The following is a 24825-nucleotide window of genomic DNA, read 5'->3' as shown; positions in this document are numbered from 1 at the left end:
GGAGAACAAAAAATCAATATAATAGTGAAAGTATTGTGCTAGACAGCTGCAGTCTGCGTGACAGACAAACCACACGGAGGACTTCAAGAACGTAAAAGGATGAAAAACTGTTTTCCAGAAAGTCTTTCTTTGCCCACTTCAACATTACACAAAATACAAAAACTTTATTTCAGTCCTCCATGATGACATTTTCACTGAGCTAAATGTCTTCCAAAACACAGCACAATGCACAAAAAAGCCTAGAAAAACCTCGTTTTTCCAGCAAAAACACGGTTAGCACGTTAGCTTGTTAATGGCTATCAGCGCCGTGCGGACAAATGGAGGCAAAAGACAGGCTTCACATCACTCGCCCGATGTGTGATTTAGTCGTACTTTGATGTTGCTGTCACCGAAATAGGCGTCATCTTATTTATTCCAGATTGTGCATGATATGCTACTTGTCACGCTGGGAAAAAGGAAGGCATAAGACCAAAAATGTGCTCAAAGCTGTGGGCAAAGAGAGGCGACATGTTAACATCGCGTGATCTATGTCGGTACACTTGTGTCATGTGATCCGTGTCCCTCTGCTTGGGTCACATGATCAACGGTGTTTTGGTGGTCTGGCATGGTAGACTTATTTTTAAAACTGGTGGATAAAAAAATTAACATGAAAAAAATTAATGTAAAAAAAAATTAAAATAAAATTACTAATACAAACATAAATAAAATTAAATGGTAGCAAATACAAATGTATTTTGCAATTATTAGCATGCCTACCTTACATCATTCTGGCAACTACACATGCCATTGCAAAATGATGTTATTTATTCCATAACTCAAACATGTAACTTGTCTAATCACTCCTAGAGGAGTAAAGCAAGCATTGCTTCATACAACATGGTTTCTCCTTTTTTATCTCCCCAAAAAGGTAGTTGTTAGCTTTCCTCCATATTTGCTGTTACACAATAAATGTGTAAATGTTCAAATTGGATTAAGTGGTGAGGAACTTGTTCCTCTTCCCTGAACACACACACACACACTCGTGAAGGTTCCGCACACCTCAAGCAAGCTGGCAGGAATTAGCATCACAAAGAGAAGAACATTAGCGCGGCACACTTCACGCTCCCGTTTACTTCCTGTTGGGCCTAAATGGGAGAAAATATGATGTGTGTTGTCGTAAACATGAGTACAAATCCCCGCTGCAGCGTCTGCCACACTGCACGACGTTTGTGATGTTTGGCAGTCATTTCCATTCGACGGCAGACATTTGCATTTGTTTGATTTGCAGCAGCCGTGCGCGAGGCCCCGTAGTGCGGCAACACAGACAAATAAATTAAGAGCCGTCCTTCCTGGCACAGATTATTTATCTCCGTACTCAAACTGTCTCAACTTGGGGAAACACGGCTGCGGCTTCAATGCACTGACATCGTGTGTGCTTGTTTTGCTAGCCTGATACAATCGCTGTGTGTGTGTGTGTGTGTGTGTGTGTGTGTGTCTGGGCGTGTGTGTGTGTGTGTGAGCGTGCGTGCGTGCGTGTCCATGGCGGATTAATCATGGTAATGTAACGCACGCCTATAGCTATCAGTCCTCAGTGCTAATCCTCCTGCATTAAATCAATTTTCCACGTCAGCTCAGGCAGCCTGCAGGAAGATGACTTGCCAAAGTGGACAAAAAGCAGGCATCAGAACCAAACTGGCACCAGGGAAGTGCAGAACCATGTGCACCATCACATACACACTCATTGTAATCAACCTCAGAGAAAGCCCAATGTTACATTATTAAATTAATCTACAATGTGACAAAACGCAATGCTGCCATAGCCAAGAAGGTAAGGTTAGGGAAACAACAAAAAACAAAAAATAACACATACTGGCATATGTATTGATTTCAGTCAGCCTACAAGCTCATCGGCGCAGCCACGTGTTAATTATTTTTTTTTCTGCTCAGGGCAACAACAATTACACATTCCATCTGTATGTACAGTATATTTATAATGACCTTCGTCTACACGGAGTTGTGGAAAATGAAAGGTTTCTCTTCACGATTGGTGGTACTTAAGCCGAGGTACCAAAATGTCACTGAAATAAACTGTTCCAGCGCTTTCCCAAGAAACCAAAACTTAAAGGAATACTTTGCTTTTTTTGTCATTTTTCCCGTCATCCACTAATCCTTTTGTGAGATATGGACAATTCTGTATTGCCTATAATTCTGCCTATAAAGCGTTCTGAAAAAAACTCCAAAAAGCGCCATTAACATATAATGTGATCTGCATTGACCAAACTACAGCGACATTGTTATTATTATTATTAACACTAATTATGCAGATCGAACTGCGTTATTGGCGTATTGACACCTTGCCACAACACACAGGCTAGCTAGCAGCCGGCTAGGGACTAGCTTCACCACATGCTCTCAATGCCTCAGGCCACTACCAAAAAGGTAACGCTACATATTGGAGCTGCTGCTACTGCTGCTGCTGTTTTTATTTTGAGTTTGGAAAAGTTAATGCTAGGTGTAGGCGTTCCTTTCTATGTTGCTATGTAAAATCAATGCGCCCAGCAAGGAAGTTCCGGTAATGCTTAAAAGGACCAAAATACGGCAAAATATTACAAGTTTTACTTGTTCTCATGAATGTATCTGTTACTACATGGTTACAGCATGTATATATACGTAAAACCATAAAACATTGTTGGAGGTTTTTGGAGGTGTTTTAATAGTGGACATTGCAGCATAGGTGTGTCCCATTACATGCAGTAATGAGCTGTCTCTCTTTTTATATCTTTAGAACGCACAGAACAGAGAAAAACGTGCGTTCATGTCTCACATAAGGATTGTTGATGATGGGCAAAATTCCCCCAAAAAGTGCAGTTTTCCTTTAAGTGGCGAGTACAACCGAACCTGCAGAGAAAGTGGGGACTTCGAGGGCCACAGAATCTCACATGACACTCACTGTGCACTTATATTATCCATCCATCCATCCATCTTCTATCGCTTATCCGAGATCGGGTCGCGGGGGAAGCAGCCTAAGCAGGGAGGCCCAGATTTTGCTCTCCCCGGCCACTTCGTCCAGCTCCTTCCGGATTCCGAGGCGTTCCCAGGCCAGTTGGGAGACATAGTCTCTCCAACCAGTTAGAGAGCTCGGTAGCTTGCTATGTTATGTCCCTGCAATGATCCCGTAGCCTGGGCAATGTGATGCAAACAAAGAATAATAAGAGTGTAAAAGTGACAATCAGGGTATTATTTCATGTCTACAGGTCTCTAATTAATCGGGAAGACCTGGATTCGATTCTCCCTTGGGCATTTCTGCGTGGAGTTTGCATGTTCTCCCCGTGTGCACATGGGTTTTCTCCAGGCACTCCGGCTTCCTCCCACATTCCCAAAAACATGCAGGTGAGGTTAATCGGCGACTCTAAATTGCCCATAGGTATGAATGTGAGTGTGAATGGTTGTTTGTCTATATGTGCCCTGCCATTGGCTGGCGACCAGTCCAGGGTGTACCCCGCCTGTCGCCCAAAGTCAGCTGGGATAGGCTCCAGCATGCCCCCGCGACCCTAATGAGGATGAAGCGGTATAGAAAATGGATGGATGGATGGAGGTCTCTAATTATGTTAAAAGCTGTATTTAGAAAGTCATATACAAGTTTTCTATGCTCTAACTACACAAATATTAAATTTATTAACATTGATTCATATATCACAGAAATTCATTTATCACAGCCAGGTCTGGAGCCAATTAACCGCGATAAACAACGGATTACTGCATAAGATTTATTTACCAATCCTGTTTAGACCTTATGTGACAACAGCAAAGCCATTTATTTATTTACAGTTGTAAAGTTTAATTAGCATGTCATGAAAAAAGTCCAGAGAATTTTTCTACTAAATGTTACTAGTTTTTTTACACCGACTGAAGGGTGCTGCAAAGAATAGAAATTCCTTGTTCTTCATCATTCGCACACTGAGCAATAAGACAGCCTCTGGCACTCCTAAAGAACAGGAGCACACATCATCAGTACAAAAGCAATAGAGTGCACCTCCAGGAAAAGTGGGCACAGATCTTCAGCCAGCAGATGAACCAAAATCTGACCCACTTCTACCTGATTTATGCCTTATGGGCTCTCGGCAGACACAGCTTTGTTCTGCCGGGGTCATAAATCTCCTGCACCTCAGCGCAGATCAGCTGACCCTCCCGTTCTGCCAGACAACCCCCCCCCCACCCCCTTATCCGCCGGCACCTTTTGGGGATCACCTGAGCCACACAGCAGACACTTCATCAGCCTGAGCAGACAATGGCACCAAATAGAGCCAAGTAGGCGGATCAGTGCGTCGCTAAAACGCTCCAACGGGACACTCAGAGTTTACCTGTTTGTAAACACCTCAGCTCCTGTGGGAGAGGGGCGGGGTTTGTACTCAGTTACGACATAACACCTAGATGCAAATACTTCTCGTCAGATACTTTACAAATAGAAAGGTAACATCCGTACCTCTACTAAGCCACGTGTGTCCAAACATTTCCACAGAACAATGCATACTGAAAACTCGAAGGATGCTGGGCCTTTTATATTCTTAATCGTTTTATGAAACATGCTAAAAAAAAATCTCAATATCGGCCAACATATTCCTGCTATTTGATGCTAACATTTTTCTTAACCTTTTTTTTATTCTCTTTTCAATCTTTGTTCATAATGTTCAGATGCATGCTGTGTTCTTGGTTCATGAAGGATGATATATGATGCAAAACTTGGACAGGTGGTCCCATTTTGATTCCATTACCGCTCAGACCTCAACATTCAATCTTGCACCAAGCAGCATACCATGCACTGTTGTGACTATTGTCCAATCGTGGCGGAATCTCATCACAAACACTGCTAAATATGTCGAAACGGCGGCGAAAAACCTTGGAAACTCCTCTATTACGGAGCACGATCGGAAGCTGACGAGGTTAGCTTAGTTCAGCACAGCGTGGTAATGCAACTGTGTGTGTGTGCTTGTGTGTGTGTATGCGCACGATTCAGGCTGGATGACTATATTTTCACCGTGTTGTGTGTTGGCGCTTTAATGTAAGGACCATTTTACTTTGTCCACTGACGACGTGCAAGTTCTGAGTGAAAAAAAGACGAAAGGCACGTTTATTCTTGCACCCAGCTTGTATCAACGGTCAATTGCCATTCTCAACACACACAACACACTTTCGGCCTTCAAAATAAGAGCACTCTTTGTCATGTTTGTCTAATTGTGTAAACAAAATAAGGGTGTCATAAACATATTTTAAATTAATAACGCAATTAATCACGGACATTACAGTTTGTTGAAGATTTGTAGTGATATGTAATTACTGGACAAAATGGGCCAATGATGTATTGCATCAATAAATGTAAGGATTTTTTTCTTCCAGAGTGGGAAAATCTGAGAACGCTGTCTGTCGTTGCCGTGAATACAGGAAATACGAAAACTATGAGGTTACAGACTCACGATCGCCTCCTTACCATCAGGTGACCAGCAGTGAGCTTTGACGACAAACTAACATAATATCTTTTTGCATTTCATTCATGGACATTTTATTTACTAACCCAAAGAGCACACACTCTAAGCTGGTAAAATAAGTGGAAAAGGAAAAAAACGGAATTTGGGAAAAAAATAAAACGGATTTCATAGGGCCCTAAGAGAGTTTGTTCAGAAAAATGTCATATATGCTAAATCACACCACAAATTGATGTATAACTATGTCAAATGATTAGTCCTACCTTTAAAGTATTTTGTATTTTTCAGGGTTTTTTTTCCAATTTCATCTTTTATTTGATGGACTTTTATTGGATCTTTTATTGGATTAGGGAGAGGTTTGTTACAAAAGCCGAACAATATTGTTGGTCATGCTGTGTAAACCATCCATTCATTTTCTATGCTGCTTCATCCTCATTAGGGTCGCGGGGGCATGCTGGAGCCTATCCCATCTGACTTCGGGAGACAGGTGGGGTACACCCTGGACTGGTCGCCAGCCAATCACAGGGCACATAAAGACAAACAACCATTCACACTCACATTCATACCTATGGACAATTTAGAGTCGCCAATTAACCTAACATGCATGTTTTTGGAATGTGGGAGGAAACCGGACTACCCGCAGAAAACCCACACACGCACGGGGAGAACATGCAAACTCCACACAGAAATGCCCAAAGGAGATTCGAACGCAGGTCTTCCCGATCTCCGGACTGTGACTGTGTGGCCAACATGCTAACCACTAGACCACCGTGCGGCCAAGAGATATTTTCATAGCCATATTTCAGTCCAAAAATTAATGTTTGCAACAATCAGATCGGACTGAATCGGCAAGACTATGAAAACATCTGATTGGAAGCCAAAAAATGTGGATCGTAACATCCCTAGTTACAGTATGAGCACTGTTGGACTCACGCAGTGTATTAATAACACACAGACCCACGCCATATTGTACCCAACCTGGAAATGTACGCAAATTGAAGCAAAATGTTGGCATACATTTACCATAAACCGAAAACCGTACACTAACCACGGTTCCACAGTATGTGCCATGAGGGACTCCATCAATCATATTTCCACTAATCATGTTGCAGCAGCGACACGTCTCTTCAACATTGCGTGGAAGTCGGGAACAGTACCTCTGGATTGGCAGACTGGGGTGGCGGTCCCCCTTTTCAAGAAGGGTGACCGGAGGGTGTGTTCCAACTATAGGGGGATCACACTCCTCAGCCTCCCTGGGAAAGTCTATTCCAGGGTGCTGGAGAGAAGGGTACGACCGTTAATCGAACCTCGGCTACAGGAGGTGCAATGTGGTTTTCGTCCTGGTCGCGGAACACTGGACCAGCTCTACACCCTTGCAAGGGTCCTGGAGGGTACTTGGGAGTTTGCCCAACCGGTCTACATGTGCTTTGTGGACCTGGAAAAGGCATTCGACCGTGTCCCTCGCGGTGTCCTGTGGGGGGTGCTCCGGGAGTATGGGATTGGTGGCGCGCTACTACGTGCCATTCAGTCCTTGTACAACCGGAGCAGGAGCCTGGTTCGCATTGCCAGTAGTAAGTCAAGCCTGTTTCCGGTGAACGTTGGCCTCCGCCAAGGCTGCCCTTTGTCACCGATTCTGTTCATAATTTTCATGGACAGAATTTCTAGGCGCAGCCAAGGTGTCGAGGGAGTCCAGTTCGGGGGCACTAGGATCTCATCTCTGCTATTTGCAGACGATGTGGTCCTGATGGCCTCATCGAGCTGTGACCTGCAGCGTTTACTGGGACGGTTTGCATCTGAGTGTGAAGCTTCTGGGATGAGACTCAGCACCTCCAAATCCGAGGCCATGGTTCTCAGTCGGAAAAGGGTGGATTGCTCCCTCCGGGTTGGGAATGAGGTCCTGCCCCAGGTGGAGGAGTTCAAGTATCTCGGGGTCTTGTTCACGAGTGAGGGAAGGTTGGAGCGTGAGGTCGATAGGCGGATCGGCGCAGTGTCTGCAGTAATGCGGTCGCTGTACCGGACCGTCGTGGTGAAGAGAGAGCTGAGCCGGAAGGCAAAGCTCTCAATTTACCGATCGATCTATGTTCCCACCCTCACCTATGGTCATGAGCTTTGGGTCATGACCGAAAGAACGAGATCGCGGATACAAGCGGCTGAAATGAGTTTTCTCCGTAGGGTAGCGGGACTCACCCTAAGAGACAGGGTGAGGAGCTCGGTTATCCGAGAGGAGCTCAGAGTGGAGCCGCTGCTCCTTCACATCGAGAGGAGCCAGCTGAGGTGGCTCGGGCATCTAGTCCGGATGCCTCCCAGACGCCTCCCTGGTGAGGTGTTTCGGGCATGCCCAGCCGGGAGAAGGCCCCGGGGAAGACCTAGGACACGCTGGAGGGATTATGTCTCACAGCTGGCCTGGGAACGCCTCGGTGTCCTCCCGGTGGAGCTGGAGGAGGTGGTCGGGGACCGGGAAGTCTGGGCTTCCCTACTGAGACTGCTGCCCCCGCGACCCGGACCCGGATAAGCGGAGGAAAATGGAATGGAATGGAATGGAATGTTGCAGCAGCCTGCGATTAACTGGTAAGTAGTGGAGGGTGTACCTCGCCTCTCACCCGAAGACCGATACCAGCACACCTGCGACCCTAGTGAAGACAAGTAATGGAATATTTTCCCTCTGGTTTGAACAAGACATGTTGCAGGCTTCATGACACACAATCACAAGGCCATCTTGGCCGATACAACACACTCTGTTCTCACAGCTATCCTGCACACACACACACACACACACACACACACACACACAGAGTTTCTAGATATGTCACAATTTTAATCTCTGTCTGAGAAGCGATTAGCTGTCCAACTGAGACGTGTTGGTGACTAACATCCTAACAACTAAAAAAGGGAAGTTTACACCCATTGTACCATCTCTCTGATAGAAGTCATAAAAGAGATCGGAACAGTGTTTTTCTTCGGAGATTGATTGGCCTTCCTTAAACCTTCGCTGCCAGCAAATCGCTCTCTCCAGGGCTGGCATTACAATGGTTTGTATCTACTCCCATTTTAATTAAATTGAACTGTTCTGTCCAAAAGGGCGTGGCGCTAGACAAGACAAACAAAAAGATGTCCAATGTTGAATTCAGTGGTGCCTTTCCCTGTGTCACCCTGCTATCATGTCATGCTAGTTGATGCAGCTGTCACCATCTTACCCCCCATCCCTTCTTAGCAGCTCACACTGGCCTGCATGCAGAGCAATGCAGCCACTCACTGCTGCAAAGAGCATGGTGATGAGAAGTGTCGGGCAAAACTAATTAGAGCTGAGGGTGACAGAAGCGGGACAGGCCTCCATAATTCATGAGCGCCATTGAAGTGGTGAAGCCAGATGCACACCTGAAGAAATGGAGATGCGGAAGCAGAGGGATTACATCCTGCTAGAGACATCCTGATGTGTGGAGGTGTGTATCCCCATTCCGAAAGTTGCCAGGGAGGAGGGGCGGGTGAAAAAAGAAGAGGATGTTATCTCATCATCGCTGGCGTTTATCGATCTGGTCCGCGGAGGAAATGCAGTGTCTTCAAAGGAGCAGAAAGTAGCGCATGCTGGAAAGTGATGTTGTAACACAGCAAATGAGGAAGACGCTTAAGGAGAACTGACAGATGCTCAAAAGTGATTGTTCATCGGTTAACACCATGAAAACCCCCACTTTTTCAACTCTAATACATGATGTATCACTAAAACCACACCTTCATGTAACCTCACCGGACAACACATAGAAACAGTTCTTGGTATTGTGCAGTATAGTTGTACAACTACAATAATGTTGTAATTATTACTAAAACCGTGCCCACTTAAGTTGACACTGGCATACATGGTAACCCAAAGTGCTATGAAAAAATCGGTCCGTTTACGTTGGCCACCGGAAGAAAGATTTGCACATGTACCAAAGCTTTCAATCAGCGACTTCAAAGGGTGTCAACATAAACAAGTTCCACTGTACTTAAATTTGAATCAGTAAACCAAGAGAAAGGTAATCCACTGTGAACATTTGTCCTTATCCACAATGAGAAGCTTCGTTGTGCGGGTGGAATAAGTCACAGGGACCTTCCTGACCTCCACTAGCGCAGATAGACGGTGGAGGAAGGGGGGAGGTTGCAGTGGTGGGTGTTGATGTAGTTAGGTCAAGAGGCAGGCCAACAATTATTGGTGACATTTACCTAACCTTTCACGGAAGATACTTGGAAAGGACACATTTGGAAAAGGATGGGAAGCAGTTTTCTATTGTTTATCACTGTAATAGTATATACTACTCAGAAGAAGTTAGGGATATTTCAGATACATATCAAGGTGAACCTAAAATGTACTACTCTATACCCTTTACAGGTGAACTTTTTATACATCAGGATGGACAGATGGACAGGCGATTGGATGGGTCTGTTGGATCACATAAAAGAACAATATTGTGGAGGGACAAGCCAACAGGCTAAATTAAATTATGCTTAATATCAGTTGACAAGATGCGACTGGTAAGTGTAAGGGGCTATCCGTACGGAAACGTTTTCAAGTCAAAAGTATTCTTTCGTTTCAGCCCCTCATCCACATGGGGACGGCGTTCTGGGTGACCTGAAACGGTATTTTTTGAAAACGGCTTCCAGAGTGGGAAAATCTGAGTACGCTGTCTGTCGTTGCCGTGAATACAGGCAATAGGAAAACTATGATGTTACCGACTCGCCGCTGCCTCCTTCCCATTACGTGACCAGCAGTGAGCTTTGACGACAAACCAACATAATATCTGAATATTTCGACGGACATGACTCACCCCAATCGCATGTATTCTTTCTTCTTGTATGGTTTGGTGTGTCACACACGCGTGTTGGTTCACAGCGCCACACGTAGGTTTGTTTATTACATCGTTTTCACTCAGTGATTCGTCCCCGTCTGGATGCAACAATTTACTAATCTGGCACAGACTAGTTACCAGCTAATCGCGGGCTGCTGCAACATGATTATTGGAAATATGATTGAATGATTGATGGCACAGAATTTTTTTTCAACCTGCCAAGAAAAACAATCTCAGGAATGTGATGTGATGATTATGCAAAGGAAAATAAGCTTAGCAATCTAAATGTGTCAAAACAATAGTCAAACTAAATCTGCTTGTTCAGAAATGTAACCTGCAAGATAGGTATCTTTAGAAGCAGCTGTTTGTATACTGTATGTGAGGGACAGCGTTTGCATGTGTTAAAGCAGAGGTCTCAAAGTCACGACCACAGGCCATTTGTGACCCGCACGACCGTATTTTGTGGCCCCCTACTTGTTGTCTAAGTCCCACACGAGAAGGTCAGATGCATGTAAGCTTACTTAAAGGAAGTGGCTCTTTAATTGGGCAAGCAAGAGCCCACACTGACCTTCATCATACAGTGAAATGAAGAGTGGGGGGTTACTGAACAGAACATTTACCGCAATAATGGTGCGAACACAAAAATGACAGCACAACATGTAACAGGTAGTAAACACATTAGGACAACTACCAGTACTACTCTAAAGACAAAACTTGAGCATATTTCTACAAAACTGACTACTACTTGAAACACTGCAAAGATTCTACCTCCAGTGTACCTCAGATGAGTTTGAGACACCTGTATTAAAGCCTTAAAACAAAGCCTGCTTTATGCTTCAGTGTGGAGGCATTTGTGCAGCAAGGTCGCTCCTCCCTCTCTAAAACCTCTTGCGTAGCTTGACGTGTCCAAAAAAAATGTAACGTCATGTTGCGGCGTAAGGACTGTGATTGGTCAGCTTTTGCACATCATTTCCTGTGTGTATACGAGGGCATGCGGCCTGCCTTTGCAAACACCATCTAATTTTGGATCAAAACTCCAGCTCCATGAACACTCTCTCTTTAAATGCCATTGTTCACTGATGATTGATGAAGCAAACTAACAAATTGATGACAAGTGTCATGATTTTTGTAAAGGTGTGTGCACGCACGGATTTACATACAAATTTGACAGACCTACGTGGCATACATATATACATATGCATATTTTAATCCATGACGTAAATGTATTTGAATTTTATTTTCCAGTCATGCGGGCTAGTCAGGCAAAAGGGACAGATGTACCCACGGGCTTTGGCCAGAAAAATACTAATAATTTAAATAAATAGACAGGCTCCTAAAATAAATGGACTTTTATGAGTGTGCTAAAGAACATTGGCTGAAGCCACAGAGAAGAATTTTAGTATTAATATGTCATCACACTTATACTGCATATTTATGTTTATATCTTTTTATATTGCATATTGCATTTTAATTGACCTGCACAGGAGGAGGAGGAGGAGCTGGAAGTGTTTTATTTAGCACAAGATGTGGACACTACATGGAAAAAAGTGTTGGGACACAGCTCCAAATCAATGAATAAATCGAACAGCGGTTGGGTTTGACAAATAAATGAATGAATTCTTCATCTTAACAAGACATTTTGGAGAACTGTATGTTCCCAGTGCACAAAGCAAGCTCAATAAAGGCATGCTTGGAGGAGTTGGCTTGCTATGTGGAAGAACTGGACCGGAGTTCTGACCTAACTTCCAGCCATTAAGGAACAGTTGAATCAACCCTTCAGCTTGGTAAATGCTGTATTATAAATAGCTGAGGTCAAATGTTATGACTGGAATGAAGAAGAACATGCACAAGTTTGGTGGATGTTCCTCGCCACGGCTCTACCGTGACTGCATGTGAGCAAGAACCCTCTTGATTTTGAAGGCTATCAAGTCAGGAATGCTTGAGGTAGCTGAGTCTACGGTCAGACTGTGAGCTGTACATTCCTGTGCATGTTTCTGGCCAATCTTTAAGGAAGGTTGTCCAACATGCGAGCAAGAAGCCAGTTGGTCTTCAACAAACATAACAGGTTCCAGGCTGTCAGGGTCAAACGTGAATCCAGTACGCACTATGGATAGGGGAAATAATTGATTCTCAGATGCATTGCGATGCAAACACTGACGAATATTAACTGCCTCATAAATGTCAATAATCGATGCTGACGGAACAAAAAAAACAGAACAAAAAGACGGAAAGCGGAAGTGCCGCCCAGACAGTTTATGGTGGTGCACCTAAGTGTAATGTAACTAGCACATACAGTAAATGAACGGTAAAAAATAGAGTACGTACAAGTTCAGATGATAATTTGGCAAGCAAAATGATGTTTTTAGTGTTAAACATGTAAATGAATAAATATTGTTCTGAAACTAATGCTCTTGTGATGTTCGTCTGCTCTATTAATTGCAAAGATTTTGTGAAGTAAAGTAATAAATAGATACACTAGCAATTAATATTACTATTATTTATGAGTTTTAGCTCTGAGCTGGATATAAATCTACCCACAGAGAACCTCTCTTCTCTCTCCCGTAACACCTACATTTAAAAAAACGAATAACTTTGCTCCTATAATGTCACATTTAGTTAGTTCCCTTCACTTTAGTTATGATTTAGCTCTCCTTTTGCAATCCCGGATGACAGACTCCATGGTAAGCACAAGAACACGTGACACTACCAGGAAGGGTTAGGAAGGCTAGGATGTCTAAATTTACAAGGCTGGTGAAATGTTGCTGGAGGAGGAGCCTTCGAACGTCTTGCCTTTGTCGACCGGGTAGACTAGGCTACTGGCCTTGTTGGCTGCAGATCCTTAAATTGGACACAGCCCTTATCTTACATTATCAGAGCAAGACCCCTACGGGTTTAAATGCAATCCAATCAGAGGCATGTCCATGATGAGGTCATATATAGTGTATGTATTTCTAGAAGAGATGGGAGGTCAGTAATGTACAGTACATCCAACATTTCTCCCCTTAGGAAAAACACAAAGAAAGCAAAAAGCTTTCTGGTAACAAGCAACAGACTCAACCTCTGGTGACCCCTGGTGGGCCAGCAGCAGGATATAATGAGGCGCTGTTAGCCTGGGGGGGAGCTTTCACATGAGCAGGACGCCTGCGGTTCCCTCACATAACGCAATGACGCCAAAGCCTGACCTTGGTGATGTTACCGCTGGACTTTCATGTGCTCTTTTCATGTTGAACTTCTACGCCAGAAATGGGCAAACTACGGCCCGCAGGCCACATTAAGCTTTTGCTGACTCCAAATTAAAAGTCAGCTGGGATAGGCTCCAGCATACCTCTGCGACCCTAGTGAGGACAAAATGAATGAGCAAAAAAAGAATGTTTCCCTTTATTTTTACATGGGTTTCAGTCATTCTGAAGCTAGAGACTCATTGATAGTAAGTAATAGAGACTACTGATATATGGGTCATTACGGTAATCATAGGGACTGGGGGGGGGTCTGTTTACAGAGCAGCACAAGACTGTGTGACAGAGAGGAACAGAGAAGAAGTCTTTCAATTCAGTTTTGTTTAGTGAGGTGGTCTGTCATTATACCATGGTATAACATTTTAAGCATAATATATTAATATTATATATTATATATAATATGTACAGTAATTGTAACAATAGTAATTTTATCTGTACAAGTGTCATTTAATCTGATGTGTATGTGTTGGGATCCTTTTTTCAGGAGTACGTTAAAGATTTAGAAGTTGTTTTGCATTACTGCACGGGTGCCCAAACTACAGCCCACGGGCCAAAAGCGACCCACCATCCATTTTTCACTGGTCTATATCAAAACAAAAAAACTCCATAAAAAATGTGGAAAACAGAGCTAAAGGCACTACCTAAAGAGAAAAAGCTTGCATATCAACACTGTTAACAAATAGCACGCTTTGTCTGTATCACTGTACATTTTGTTTAACATTTTTACAAAATATAAAAATAAACATATTCAAATTCAAAGTGGCCCCTGCATCCTTTGACTTTTCAGTATGCGGCCCTTGTTGAAAAACGTTTGGACACCCCTGCATTACTGCATGCTAAAAGTATTGTACCAGGGCATACTGACAAAAAACGGAAAACAGAATTGAATTATATAATCTTATATATCGTGGATTAAAAAATCTACACACCTCTGTTCAAATGCCAGTTTTTGTGTAAAAAAAACCCAACAAAAAACAATCATTTAAATTTTTTCACCCTTAATGTGACCAATAATCTGTATAGCTCAATTGAAAAAACCTGATATCTTTTAATGGGAATTTTTTTTTAATGTACAATAACCTGGTTGTACTAATACTAATACTTCATCTTACTCTTTCTGGGTAGGAGTCTCAGTGTGGCACATCTTCATGTGGCAATATTCAGCCACTCTTCTTTGCGAAAATGCTCCAAATCTATCAGATTGCGAGGGCATCCCCTGTGAACAGCCCACATATGTTCGATCAGATTCAGGTCTGGACTCTGGGTGGGCTATTGCATAACTTTAATCTTCTTCTGGTAACAGAAGCCTGAAAGTATTGGCTGCTATTTGGAACAGTTTATAATTCCCTCCACCTTGTCTAAGGCCCCAGTTTCAGCTGAAGAAAAGCAGCCCCAGAGCATGATGCTACCACCACCATGCTTCACTCTAGCTACAGTATGGTGTTCTTATGGTGATGAGCAGTGTTGTGTTTTTTGAATTATGGTCCACATGTGTTTGGGAGATTTCAAGTGTGTTTTTGCAAAATGTTGCCAGGTGTGTATTTTTTTCTTTGAAAGATAAGGCTTCCGTCCACCCTACCCCACCCATAACCCAGACATATGAAGAAGACAATCAGGCAGTACTTCCTGCAGCTCATTCAATGTTGCTGTCGGTCTCTTGACAATCTCCCTGACCAGTTTTCTTCTCGTCTTTTCACGGAGGAACGTCCAGTTCTTGGTAATGTCACTGCCATATTTTCTCCACCTGATGATGTCTTCCCTGTGTGCCGTAGTACAGTCATAGCAAAAATATTAGACCACCCTTGTTTCTTCAGTTTCTTGTTCATTTTAATACCTGGTCCAACTAAAGGTACATTTATATGGACAAATAGAATGATGACAACTAGGCCTGTCACGATAACAAATTTTGCAGGACAATAATTGTCCTACAAATTATTGTCGATACACGATATTATTGCCAACATTATTTTGAGACCATTTTTTCATTAATGTGATGATAATATACGGCATAATAATGTGAGCACCAATAAATTTTAATTTCTCAAGAGTATTTAACATTGTAACTGGAATGTCAAGAGATTTTAAATCAACTAAACAAACAAACATTCTAAATTAAACAAACAAATATGATTTTTTTAAAAATTAAAATAAAATGGACTCTCAATCTCTTTTAGCAAAAATTGCACTTACAAAATCACAATACTTCTGATTTTGAATCAGTGTCACTTTCATTTGTCTGAATATTGACAAAAAAAAAGAACAAAGAAATAACCCGAAAATACTTTGAAGTTCACATTGTGGGTCAAAGCAGACATCAGCTCATTTACATACAGTATACACTTCCTTGGTAAGTGTGGTCCGGCACCACCAATAGATCACTGGATAATTTTGCCCAGTAATTCAGAATCAAATGTAGCTTGGCTAACTTTTCTAATGGGATGTCAGCCACTGCAAACATTTTTACAAAATCCTCAACAAATTGTAAAGACCGTGCTTGATGTTAAGGAAGACGTAGTCCCCAGTACAATTCCAACTGTAGTGTAAGATATTTTTTTAATGACATCCTTATTCTGTTTGCATAATTAGACAGGATGTGGCGCTCTTATTATGAAGGCCGGAAGTATGTTGTGTGTGTTAACACTAATACGGTTAATACGGTTAATACGGTTAAGACGAGCTGGGAGCAAGAATAAACGTGCCTTATTTCACTGAAAACGTGCACGTCAGCGGGCATCGTAAAACACTCGCCTACATTAATTAGCGTTAAAAGACAACACAGTGTACACACACTCGTAGAGCCTGAGTCGCACACATGCAGCCACACGAGCATGCTGTGCTAAACTAAGCTAACCCAGCTAGCTTCCATTCACGCTCTGTAAGAGAGGAGTTTTTACGCCAACTGTCTCTGGTGTTTCAGGCCGCTATATCAATACGTTTAGTTCGGGAGAGGGGTTAGTGTTTGTGATGACATTCCGCCGTGATTGAGCGGTCCGCCGGGGAAATACTTCCCCACACAATCGTTCCTTCTTGTCACGATGACCTGTTTGGTAGAGAGGGAGAGGAGGAAATCAAACACGCATGCACACGTCAATATATGAAGGCCGGCAAAATGATCGAGTTTGTTTTTGTTTTATCGTGTGGTTAATTGATTTCTTGATTATCGTGACAGGTCTAATGACAACAAAAACAGTCACAAGAGTTACATTTTTTGACAGTACAATGCCGTAGCTATTGATGTAAGAACTTATACAGTTGATTGTGGTTATGATCAAGAAAATCCTGAAAATGGCTACATATCAGCTTTGAAATTAAACTCTTATGCGGTATTTTTGTTGTCATCATTATATTTGTCCAAGCAAATGTCCCTTTAGTTGTACCAGGCATTTAAATAAACACGAAAATGAAGAAACAAGGGTGGCCTAATCATAATTTTTTCGTTGACTGTATATTTAATGCCTTAGAAAGTTGTTTGTGGGCCTAGACATTTATAAATCTAGAGTCCTACGCAGAACACACAACCTCATCAAGGACAGCACACATCCACAACACTCATTATTCACACTCCTACCGTCAGGCAGACGCTACAGGAGTTTGAAGTCCAGGACCACAAGGCTGGCAAACAGCTTTTACCCACAGGCCATCAGGCTCCTCAACGAAGCACTCGCACACGCTGCACGCAACACACGCACACACTCATAGCACTTTATTTATTTATTTATTTATTTATTTATTTATTTATTTATGTATTTAATATGTATTATTTACTTGTATTAATGTCTCTTCTGTTGTTGTTGCTTAATTTATTGGTATATATGTTTATGTGTTTATGTTTCTTATGTTCTTATTCTTTCATTTGTTTTCTTTCTTTTCTTGGGAGAATGAACAGAATAAGATTTTCATTGCATAGTATAACTGCTGTTTTACTATGCACATGACAATAAAACTCTCTTGAATCTTGAATCTTGAATCTAGTGGTTAGCATGTTGGCCACACAGTCAGGATATTGGGACGATCTGGGTTCGAATCTCCGTTTAGGCATCCCTGTGTGGAGTTTTCATGTTCTCCCCGTGCATCTGTGGGTATTCTCCGGGTACTCCGTTTTCCTCCCACATTCCAAAAACATGCATGTTAGGCTAAATGGAGACTCTAAATTGTCCATAGGTATGAATGTGAGTGTGAATGGTTGTCTGTATGTGCCCTGCAATCGGCTGACGACCAGTCCAGGGTGTACCGTGCCTCTCACCCAAAGTCAGCTGGGATAGGCTCCAGCATACCCCTGTGACCCTAGTGAGGACAAGCAGCATAGAAAATGGATGGATGGATGAAATTCTTTTGCGCCCTTCTCCTGACTCATACCCTTGAACGACGAGATCCCTCTGATGCTGTGGACACTCTCTGCTGACCACGGCTTTTGCTGTAAGATGGTACTATAAAAATATCAGGAAAAGCCTACTAGAACTGCTGAACTCTATTTGGGGTTAATAGAAGGCACTTTTTTTAAATGGTGGAATGTGTGTGCTTAACACATCCACAGTAATAAAAGGGTGTGCACATTATCCACATTATCTCAGCTCTCTAAAGGATTTCAGGTTGTTTTTCAATTAGGTTGTAGAGGTTATAGGTCACATTAATGGTGGGAAAAGTTTTTTACATTATTTATCCTCATCACATATATATATATATATATATATATATATATATATATATATATATATATATATATATATATGATATATATGTGTGTGTGTAGTTTTTTTCCTTTTTTCTTACCTTAGGTAAACAATGTCATGACATCCAGAACAAAACCGCTGTCTTTCAAATGTTTAGAACTTCGCAGCATCATACCATGATCACCTGCCCCACACAGCGGAGAAAGGGCAGGGAGAAACGGCAGGAACGGCAAGTCACTCAGGCGTTCAGAGCTGGCACGATTAAAGAGACATTATTGGCAATTATAAAATGGAATCACAACTCTGTATGAAATATAAAATAATCCTGCGCCACCTGCTGGATCTGGCATAATTGTATTTTGTGTGCCTGCAAAACTAATAATTTAGCTGCATTTGGATTCATAGGGTCATGAACAGTTGTAATTAGAGCTACATCAGAGGGTCAGAATATTAGGAACGGCTCTCAGCGTGATACAAGTATGGTATTAAACATATTGTTAAATGACACTGTCAATCAAAATTGAACATTTTTACCTTTGTAAAGCCTGAATGTTTCCATTGGTGTGAAGTGCCCTGTAGTTTAGTGCATTGTTTGAGGCAGATATGCATATTTTTATGATTTATATTATTACATATTTTACTCAAGCCTCATGCTATGTTCTATAATGACGCTGTCGTTTACTTAATAGTGTTGTCTAAACTCAACGCAAGAGAAAAGCCTGTTTTAATACACTATATTATTCATATTTTTAATACACAGGTTTACCTATACAAAAACGCATTTGTCATTAAACACTTCAAGTTCATGTTTTATGCAGTTTAACGTACAGCACCTCTACACCTGTAAATGTGTAAAATAGTTTATTTACAAATTACTTTTTGGTTAGCATCTTTAAAGTGATCAATGCTCCATCATTATGTGCGCGTGCACATAATTATGGTGATGATGATTAAGTCGATGTTTGGAACACACAAATGTCTTCTACCTTCTACCTTCTCAGACCATGAAGACTAGACGTTGTGTGTTGGGCTCAAAGTTCTGACTCGGATTAAAAACATGCCAGCCTCCTTTTCCACGTGACCTCACCTGAGCATCTATCGGCGCGTGCACGTCACTCACCTCCACATCAGCACACACGCACGCTTGGGACTGGTGGAGGGAACGTGTGGGCTCCGGTGATAGAAGCACCGGGCGATGCCGTCACAAAGCCCGGATAGTCGTGCTGGTTCCGCGGCGAACGTCCGTAGCGTCGACAAGCGCCTCCGCCTCGTCCTCCTCCTTCTCTTCGTCTTCCTCCTTCTCCGCCTCCTGAGTTCTTGTCCGGTGCCGACCTGGGTTGACTTTTTAGCTGTCCAAAGGGGAACCGCATCCCAGAGGTGCCACTACTACTGATGCTGAGCGGCGACTGCTCTTGGAGCGGGTCCTTCCGGCGGCGAGAGCTCGGGAGGGCGGTGCAAGCCGATTGGCGCGCTCCAGCTGCGCGTGTGACGAGGAGAGCGAAGCCTGGACCTACCTGTCCGCCACACACACACACACACACGCACACAGGCACACATGCGCACACACACGCACACACACACAGTATAACTTCATTTGTGCTCTGCACAAATGCAACTGATAGAAAGCATGAGCATGAGAAAAAGTGGAGGCAACTACATAATTTCCTTCTTTCATTCAGTTAAATAAAGATATTTTGAAATTCACCTAATCAGTCAAAAAAACAATGTGTTATACCTACAAGACAACAAGTTAACGTGGTCATTTAATATATAACTTATGTTCTATTGGTATTCAAAGTGTGTCCCGGAGGCCATTTGGGGCCAATTTATTAACAAAATTCCATTAAAAAATAGCCTGTATTGGAACATTGCATAGGATTAGGGACACACTAAAAAAAATAAAAATACATGTAAGAAAAATCTAGTTTTTATGAGTTTTATGAGAAACAAATTGAAATATTGTCAGATAAGAGCATGTCTTCAGCAACTTTGGATTGATATTTGTGTGTTCAGAAGAAAGTAAGCAGAAATCAGACGTTACACAATGGCGAAGCCCACTAAAAGACTATATAACAATATTCATCTGTATTATTCTCATGCAAACTGGTGTGTACTCGATATAGGATGGGTTGATCTATGTGTGAAGTCATTTGGCAAAATCAAAAACTCTACTAACAAACAAAACAAAATAGTATCCTATCATAGGCGGCCGTGCTGTCCGACCGTGTAATGTGAATTTTTCCGATTTCTAAAAGTATCCAATGTAGGAATTGTCATAAGCCTTTGAAGTCACTTGTTGGGCAAATTTCATAAGCTCACTCAGCCAGGGGTGCCCAAAGTCTGGCCTGACTCACCAGTTGCTTTTTATTGACCCACAACATATACTTATCACAAAAATGAGCACACATCTTAATGTAAAAAAACAATTACAAACCATTTGCTTTGTCACCTGTAACACAAAGCTGAAGTGTCTTTCAGGATTTTTAATAGTTTAGCAAAGCTATGCATTGTTTTTTGCATTTTTAACCAAAGAAAGAATATCATATACAGTCATGGGAAAAATGATTAGACCATCCTTGTTTCTTCAGCTTATTGATCCATTTTAATGCCTGGTACGACTAAACGTACATTTGTTTGGACAAATATAATGATGATAAAAAATTTATGATGCGAGTGTCTTCATCACATACACATGAACGCACAGACGACAGTGCATAGGAATACGACGGGAGACAAATATATAATGTGAAGCGTTTTGAGAGGTCTGATTTTTTAAAGAAGGCCTTTTTGTGATGCAAATGTATTGAACGCATATTGTTTTGAGAAGCCAGACTTTACTTAATTGTCCCCAGCAACTAACATCACGGAAATCTGACCTGAACTGGACTTAGGAGACCAAGTGGGAGGTAAGTCTCTGTTATTGGGCTACAATGCTGATGGGGATGTCATACAACCTCATGTCAAAAAATCCGAACTATCCCTTTAATGCCTGTTCTAGCACATGTGCCAATAATACTGTAAACATGAATTGAATCGAATCGAATTGAATTGAATGGATTGGAATAACTTTATACAGTGGAAACCGCTGTCCACTTACACAGCATTAAAATGCGGACATGTCGACTTCCTCTTCAGGGCAAAGTAAGTGTCATAATCAGAGCATGGCCATATTAATCTGGACTCAATCATAGCAACTAAGGCCATGTCCACACAAGCATGGGTATTTTCAAGAACGCACATTCGGCCCTCTTCATCCACACAGTAGGGTTTTTAAACTATTTCTGTCCACACAAATATGCATTCACAGGCTGTCATGTGCATGCCAAGTAATGTCGGTACTGCAGCAATGGACTGTTAAGGCAATTTTAGCCAGTTAGAAGCATCGATGATGTCATTTCCATAGACTGCACAAGAACAACGATGGCGATTCGCAGAAGACATATGTGGAATGCTAGCGAAGTAGTTACTTTTCAGTAGTTTATTTCACATTTGTCAGCAAAATTTATTGAATACAAAGCTGAAGTTGAATGAAACACATGTTCTTTATTATAATGTAGCAGATGCTGATTATCATGACCACGCTGTGAAGTGTAATTAATTTGTGACCTTATCATTACTAAAATAATTTAATTTTTTTGGGCTGGAAAGGATGTACTGTACATGGCAAGAGGTCTGCTGTCGATACTAGTTTTGAACTATTTTGGTGCTTTCCTGACTACACGTCGGGAACACAAGCTCAGAACAGATTGCTGACACCCTCAAGTTGATTTCAGATGGGCAAGAGGTACAGATTCTTTGAAATAAACGAGTTACAAGTGCTGACAGCTGCTAACAAGCCAATCTAACGGGCTACCTGGGGAAGTTCAAAGAGGCTCCCTAGCAACAATGCCAAACAAAAAGCAAAATGATACCAGTCCTGGAAATCTGAGTCCAAAATTTGAAACAGGTCCGTTCTGGCTGATAATGAGGATGATTTGATATTAAAGATAGCATCTCAAAGAATGGAAATCCTGGTCCGGCACCACATTTACTTGTAGATGGAAAACATTGTATGTTATTTCGCGGCTTGAAGGAGGAGATGAAAGTGCTACAGGAGGAATCTGTAGCATAAACAAGGCACGCTCTAAGATACCTGCTAACACAGATGGGAAAAATATAATCAAAGAACAACAGCGTCAAGAAGAGATTCTCTAAAATCCACGATGAGGTCATAAACCTTAAGAGGAAAATAGAACACTGCGCAAGGATACCAAGGCACTACGATATGATATCAAGGTACTACAAGATGATAATGCTGCCTTGCATGTTGCTCTTAAGGAGGATAAAAACCCTATGGAGGAAAATAGAGGACTACGAAATTATATCAAGGTACTACAGGATGATATCAAGGTACTACTGGATTATAATGCTGCCTTGCGTGCCACCCGTGAAGAGAAAGAAGTAAAGGAAAATATCATTGAGCAAATGAAAAATACAATTGATGAGATGGATTAGAATGCACGAATGAACAATGTGATCCTCACGAAGCGCTGAATTATACCCAGGACACACGCCAGGGCAGTCCAGGAAAGCACAAGACTTGAGGAAGCAGGGAAAGATACAAAGTACATGGAGCGTCAACGGCAAAATCTACATTAAGCTAAATGGAGGACCAGAAGAGGCAAGAGTGCTTGTTGTCAAAGATATCAACGATCTGGATAAATATTAAAGCTCAAAGCTTAAATCTTAAAACAAGGATACAATGGAGTATACAACCTACACAGAAAGAATCATGCAGTTTGAAGGATTACATGTAATAATATTTGTCATTTGACATCACTACCATGTTGCAAGGGCCTGCTCAACAGGGAGTACTGGAATTAGGAACCCACGTATCTACAGTGTCACAGTAATCAGCAAAAAAATAAAAAGTACTGGATTATATCATCCTGCATCTAAAATCTCTAGTATTAGCACTCTGATACAAGTAGTCCATTGCACTCCTTCACTACAGTCGAGCAGCATCCGGATCCAGAATGCAGACCCTATGTGATCCTAACAACAGTGCTACAAGGAATGAGCACCATTGACGTCAGCCCCATGGAACAACCCCTCATGGAAGTCCAAAAAAGACATTGCAGCCAAGTGCAAAACCATGCACACGTCCCCCATGGTGGCAATAAAACCGGGGAAGTTCAACATGACCAACCTCAACACGCATCCAAAGCAGCACCACAAAAAAACAGCTTAAGGATCCTCGTAAGACCAAACAAACCTCCGGGCCCCCCAAACAACCAACACCGTCCGAGTTTTTCTCAAGCCTATTGTGACTGACTATTGTTCTGTGTTTTAGAAATATCACTTAATTAAGCCTTTTCTAACATTTTACAAATAAGTAAATGTACATGTGATTAGTGCTGATATCGGATCAGATTGATGTCAGTATTGTCCGATTCACAAGGCTGCGATATCGGAAGTGAAAAAGTTGGGACACCCCTAATTTTTGGTGCAACTCTTGTATTGGATTGTGCAGGTGTGCCTAATGTTGTGTCCAGTGAGTATTTGCAGGGTTAGGATAAGGTGAGTTGTGCTGATGAAATGAATATTTAGTGCATGTTTGAGCGGCCATCAGCACCGCATCAAATATGCATTAGAGATGTTGTGTAATCTTCAGGGAATCTCTGAGATATTTTAGCAATATTTCTGGATTATGGATCTTTTTTGTGCAAGGTGCTGCAGGTCAGAGTTCACTTAATAGAGGTTCCATCTCATAAAGTTTGCAGTTTTTACACCCGGGGCGGAAAATGAAGCACACTTGGCTTTGGACACAGAGCTCCTTTTTATTTGTCTGCGCTCAATGTCTGCAATGTGGCGACACATCAGAACATACATCTACATAACAATTGCACTCATGAGCAATTTGCACTTGACTAATATGCAGCCCACCTTTTTAAACCTTCATTATTTTCCATAACATTTGCATACCAAAACACCTTGGCGCTGATTAATAGTCGCAGATTGTGAAGTAGACCAAATTATCTCCACCTTCACCAGCTTCCACATTAAAATGCTGATTGCACACCCATGCATTATTAATAGCGATCCCGTAATTATTCCGCAAAAGTCTCCATTCTGTTTAATGAGTATGTTTTAATTTTGAATTTCAAAACACAGTTTGACGAGGGATGAATGGACGAATGTTTCATTACCTTTTTTTTTTTTTTACAACTACTGCTCAGTGGAATTGTTTACAGTGTAAGTTTCAAATATGAACAGGCCTGGTCAAATGCCACTGAGGTTGTACAATTCGAAAATCAACCAAAATATTTAGGAAATACGTATACCCCTCTAATGTTGCATAAAAGTCTGGAGTTTGAACCGCCGTTACTTAAAATTGTACAGTTAATAAAGGTTTTATGATGGACACTGTTTGACACTGGAACAGATTATTTCTATTTACATAATTTCCTTTGGGAAATCGTCTTCTTGGTAACGGTCATGGTTTTATTTGGAAGAAGCTTAACAAAGTCACATTGATCGCGATCCAACATTCACGGCCCTGCAAATTTGCGGATTTTTGGTCCAAAAATTATTTTTGATTAATTCTTTTTTTCTGAAAAAATGAGGGTCTCAATTACTCGCCATTTGCTGGTGGTCCCTG

General features: G+C 41.9%; 1 protein-coding gene across 10 annotated transcripts in view; it reads right to left on the bottom strand.

Annotated features, from left to right (window-relative positions):
- The window catches only part of mgat4c (mgat4 family member C), a 150107-nt gene extending 130477 nt beyond the window's left edge, over positions 1 to 19630 (bottom strand). For 4 of the 10 annotated variants that reach the window (XM_054775634.1, XM_054775635.1, XM_054775631.1 and 1 more), the window contains exon 1: positions 19306 to 19629. The gene's annotated coding sequence lies outside the window, so the exon portion shown is untranslated. Of the gene's footprint in view, positions 1 to 19272 lie in introns of all 10 variants that reach the window. The other 6 variants (XM_054775629.1, XM_054775627.1, XM_054775628.1 and 3 more) reach the window with 3 other exon arrangements.
- Positions 19631 to 24825: the final 5195 nt, after the last annotated feature.

This window comes from Dunckerocampus dactyliophorus, chromosome 5, assembly GCF_027744805.1.
Source record: "Dunckerocampus dactyliophorus isolate RoL2022-P2 chromosome 5, RoL_Ddac_1.1, whole genome shotgun sequence".
NCBI classification, from domain to species: domain Eukaryota; kingdom Metazoa; phylum Chordata; class Actinopteri; order Syngnathiformes; family Syngnathidae; genus Dunckerocampus; species Dunckerocampus dactyliophorus.
Note: the sequence above shows the minus strand (reverse complement) of the source record. Positions and strands in the feature narration are given on the sequence as shown.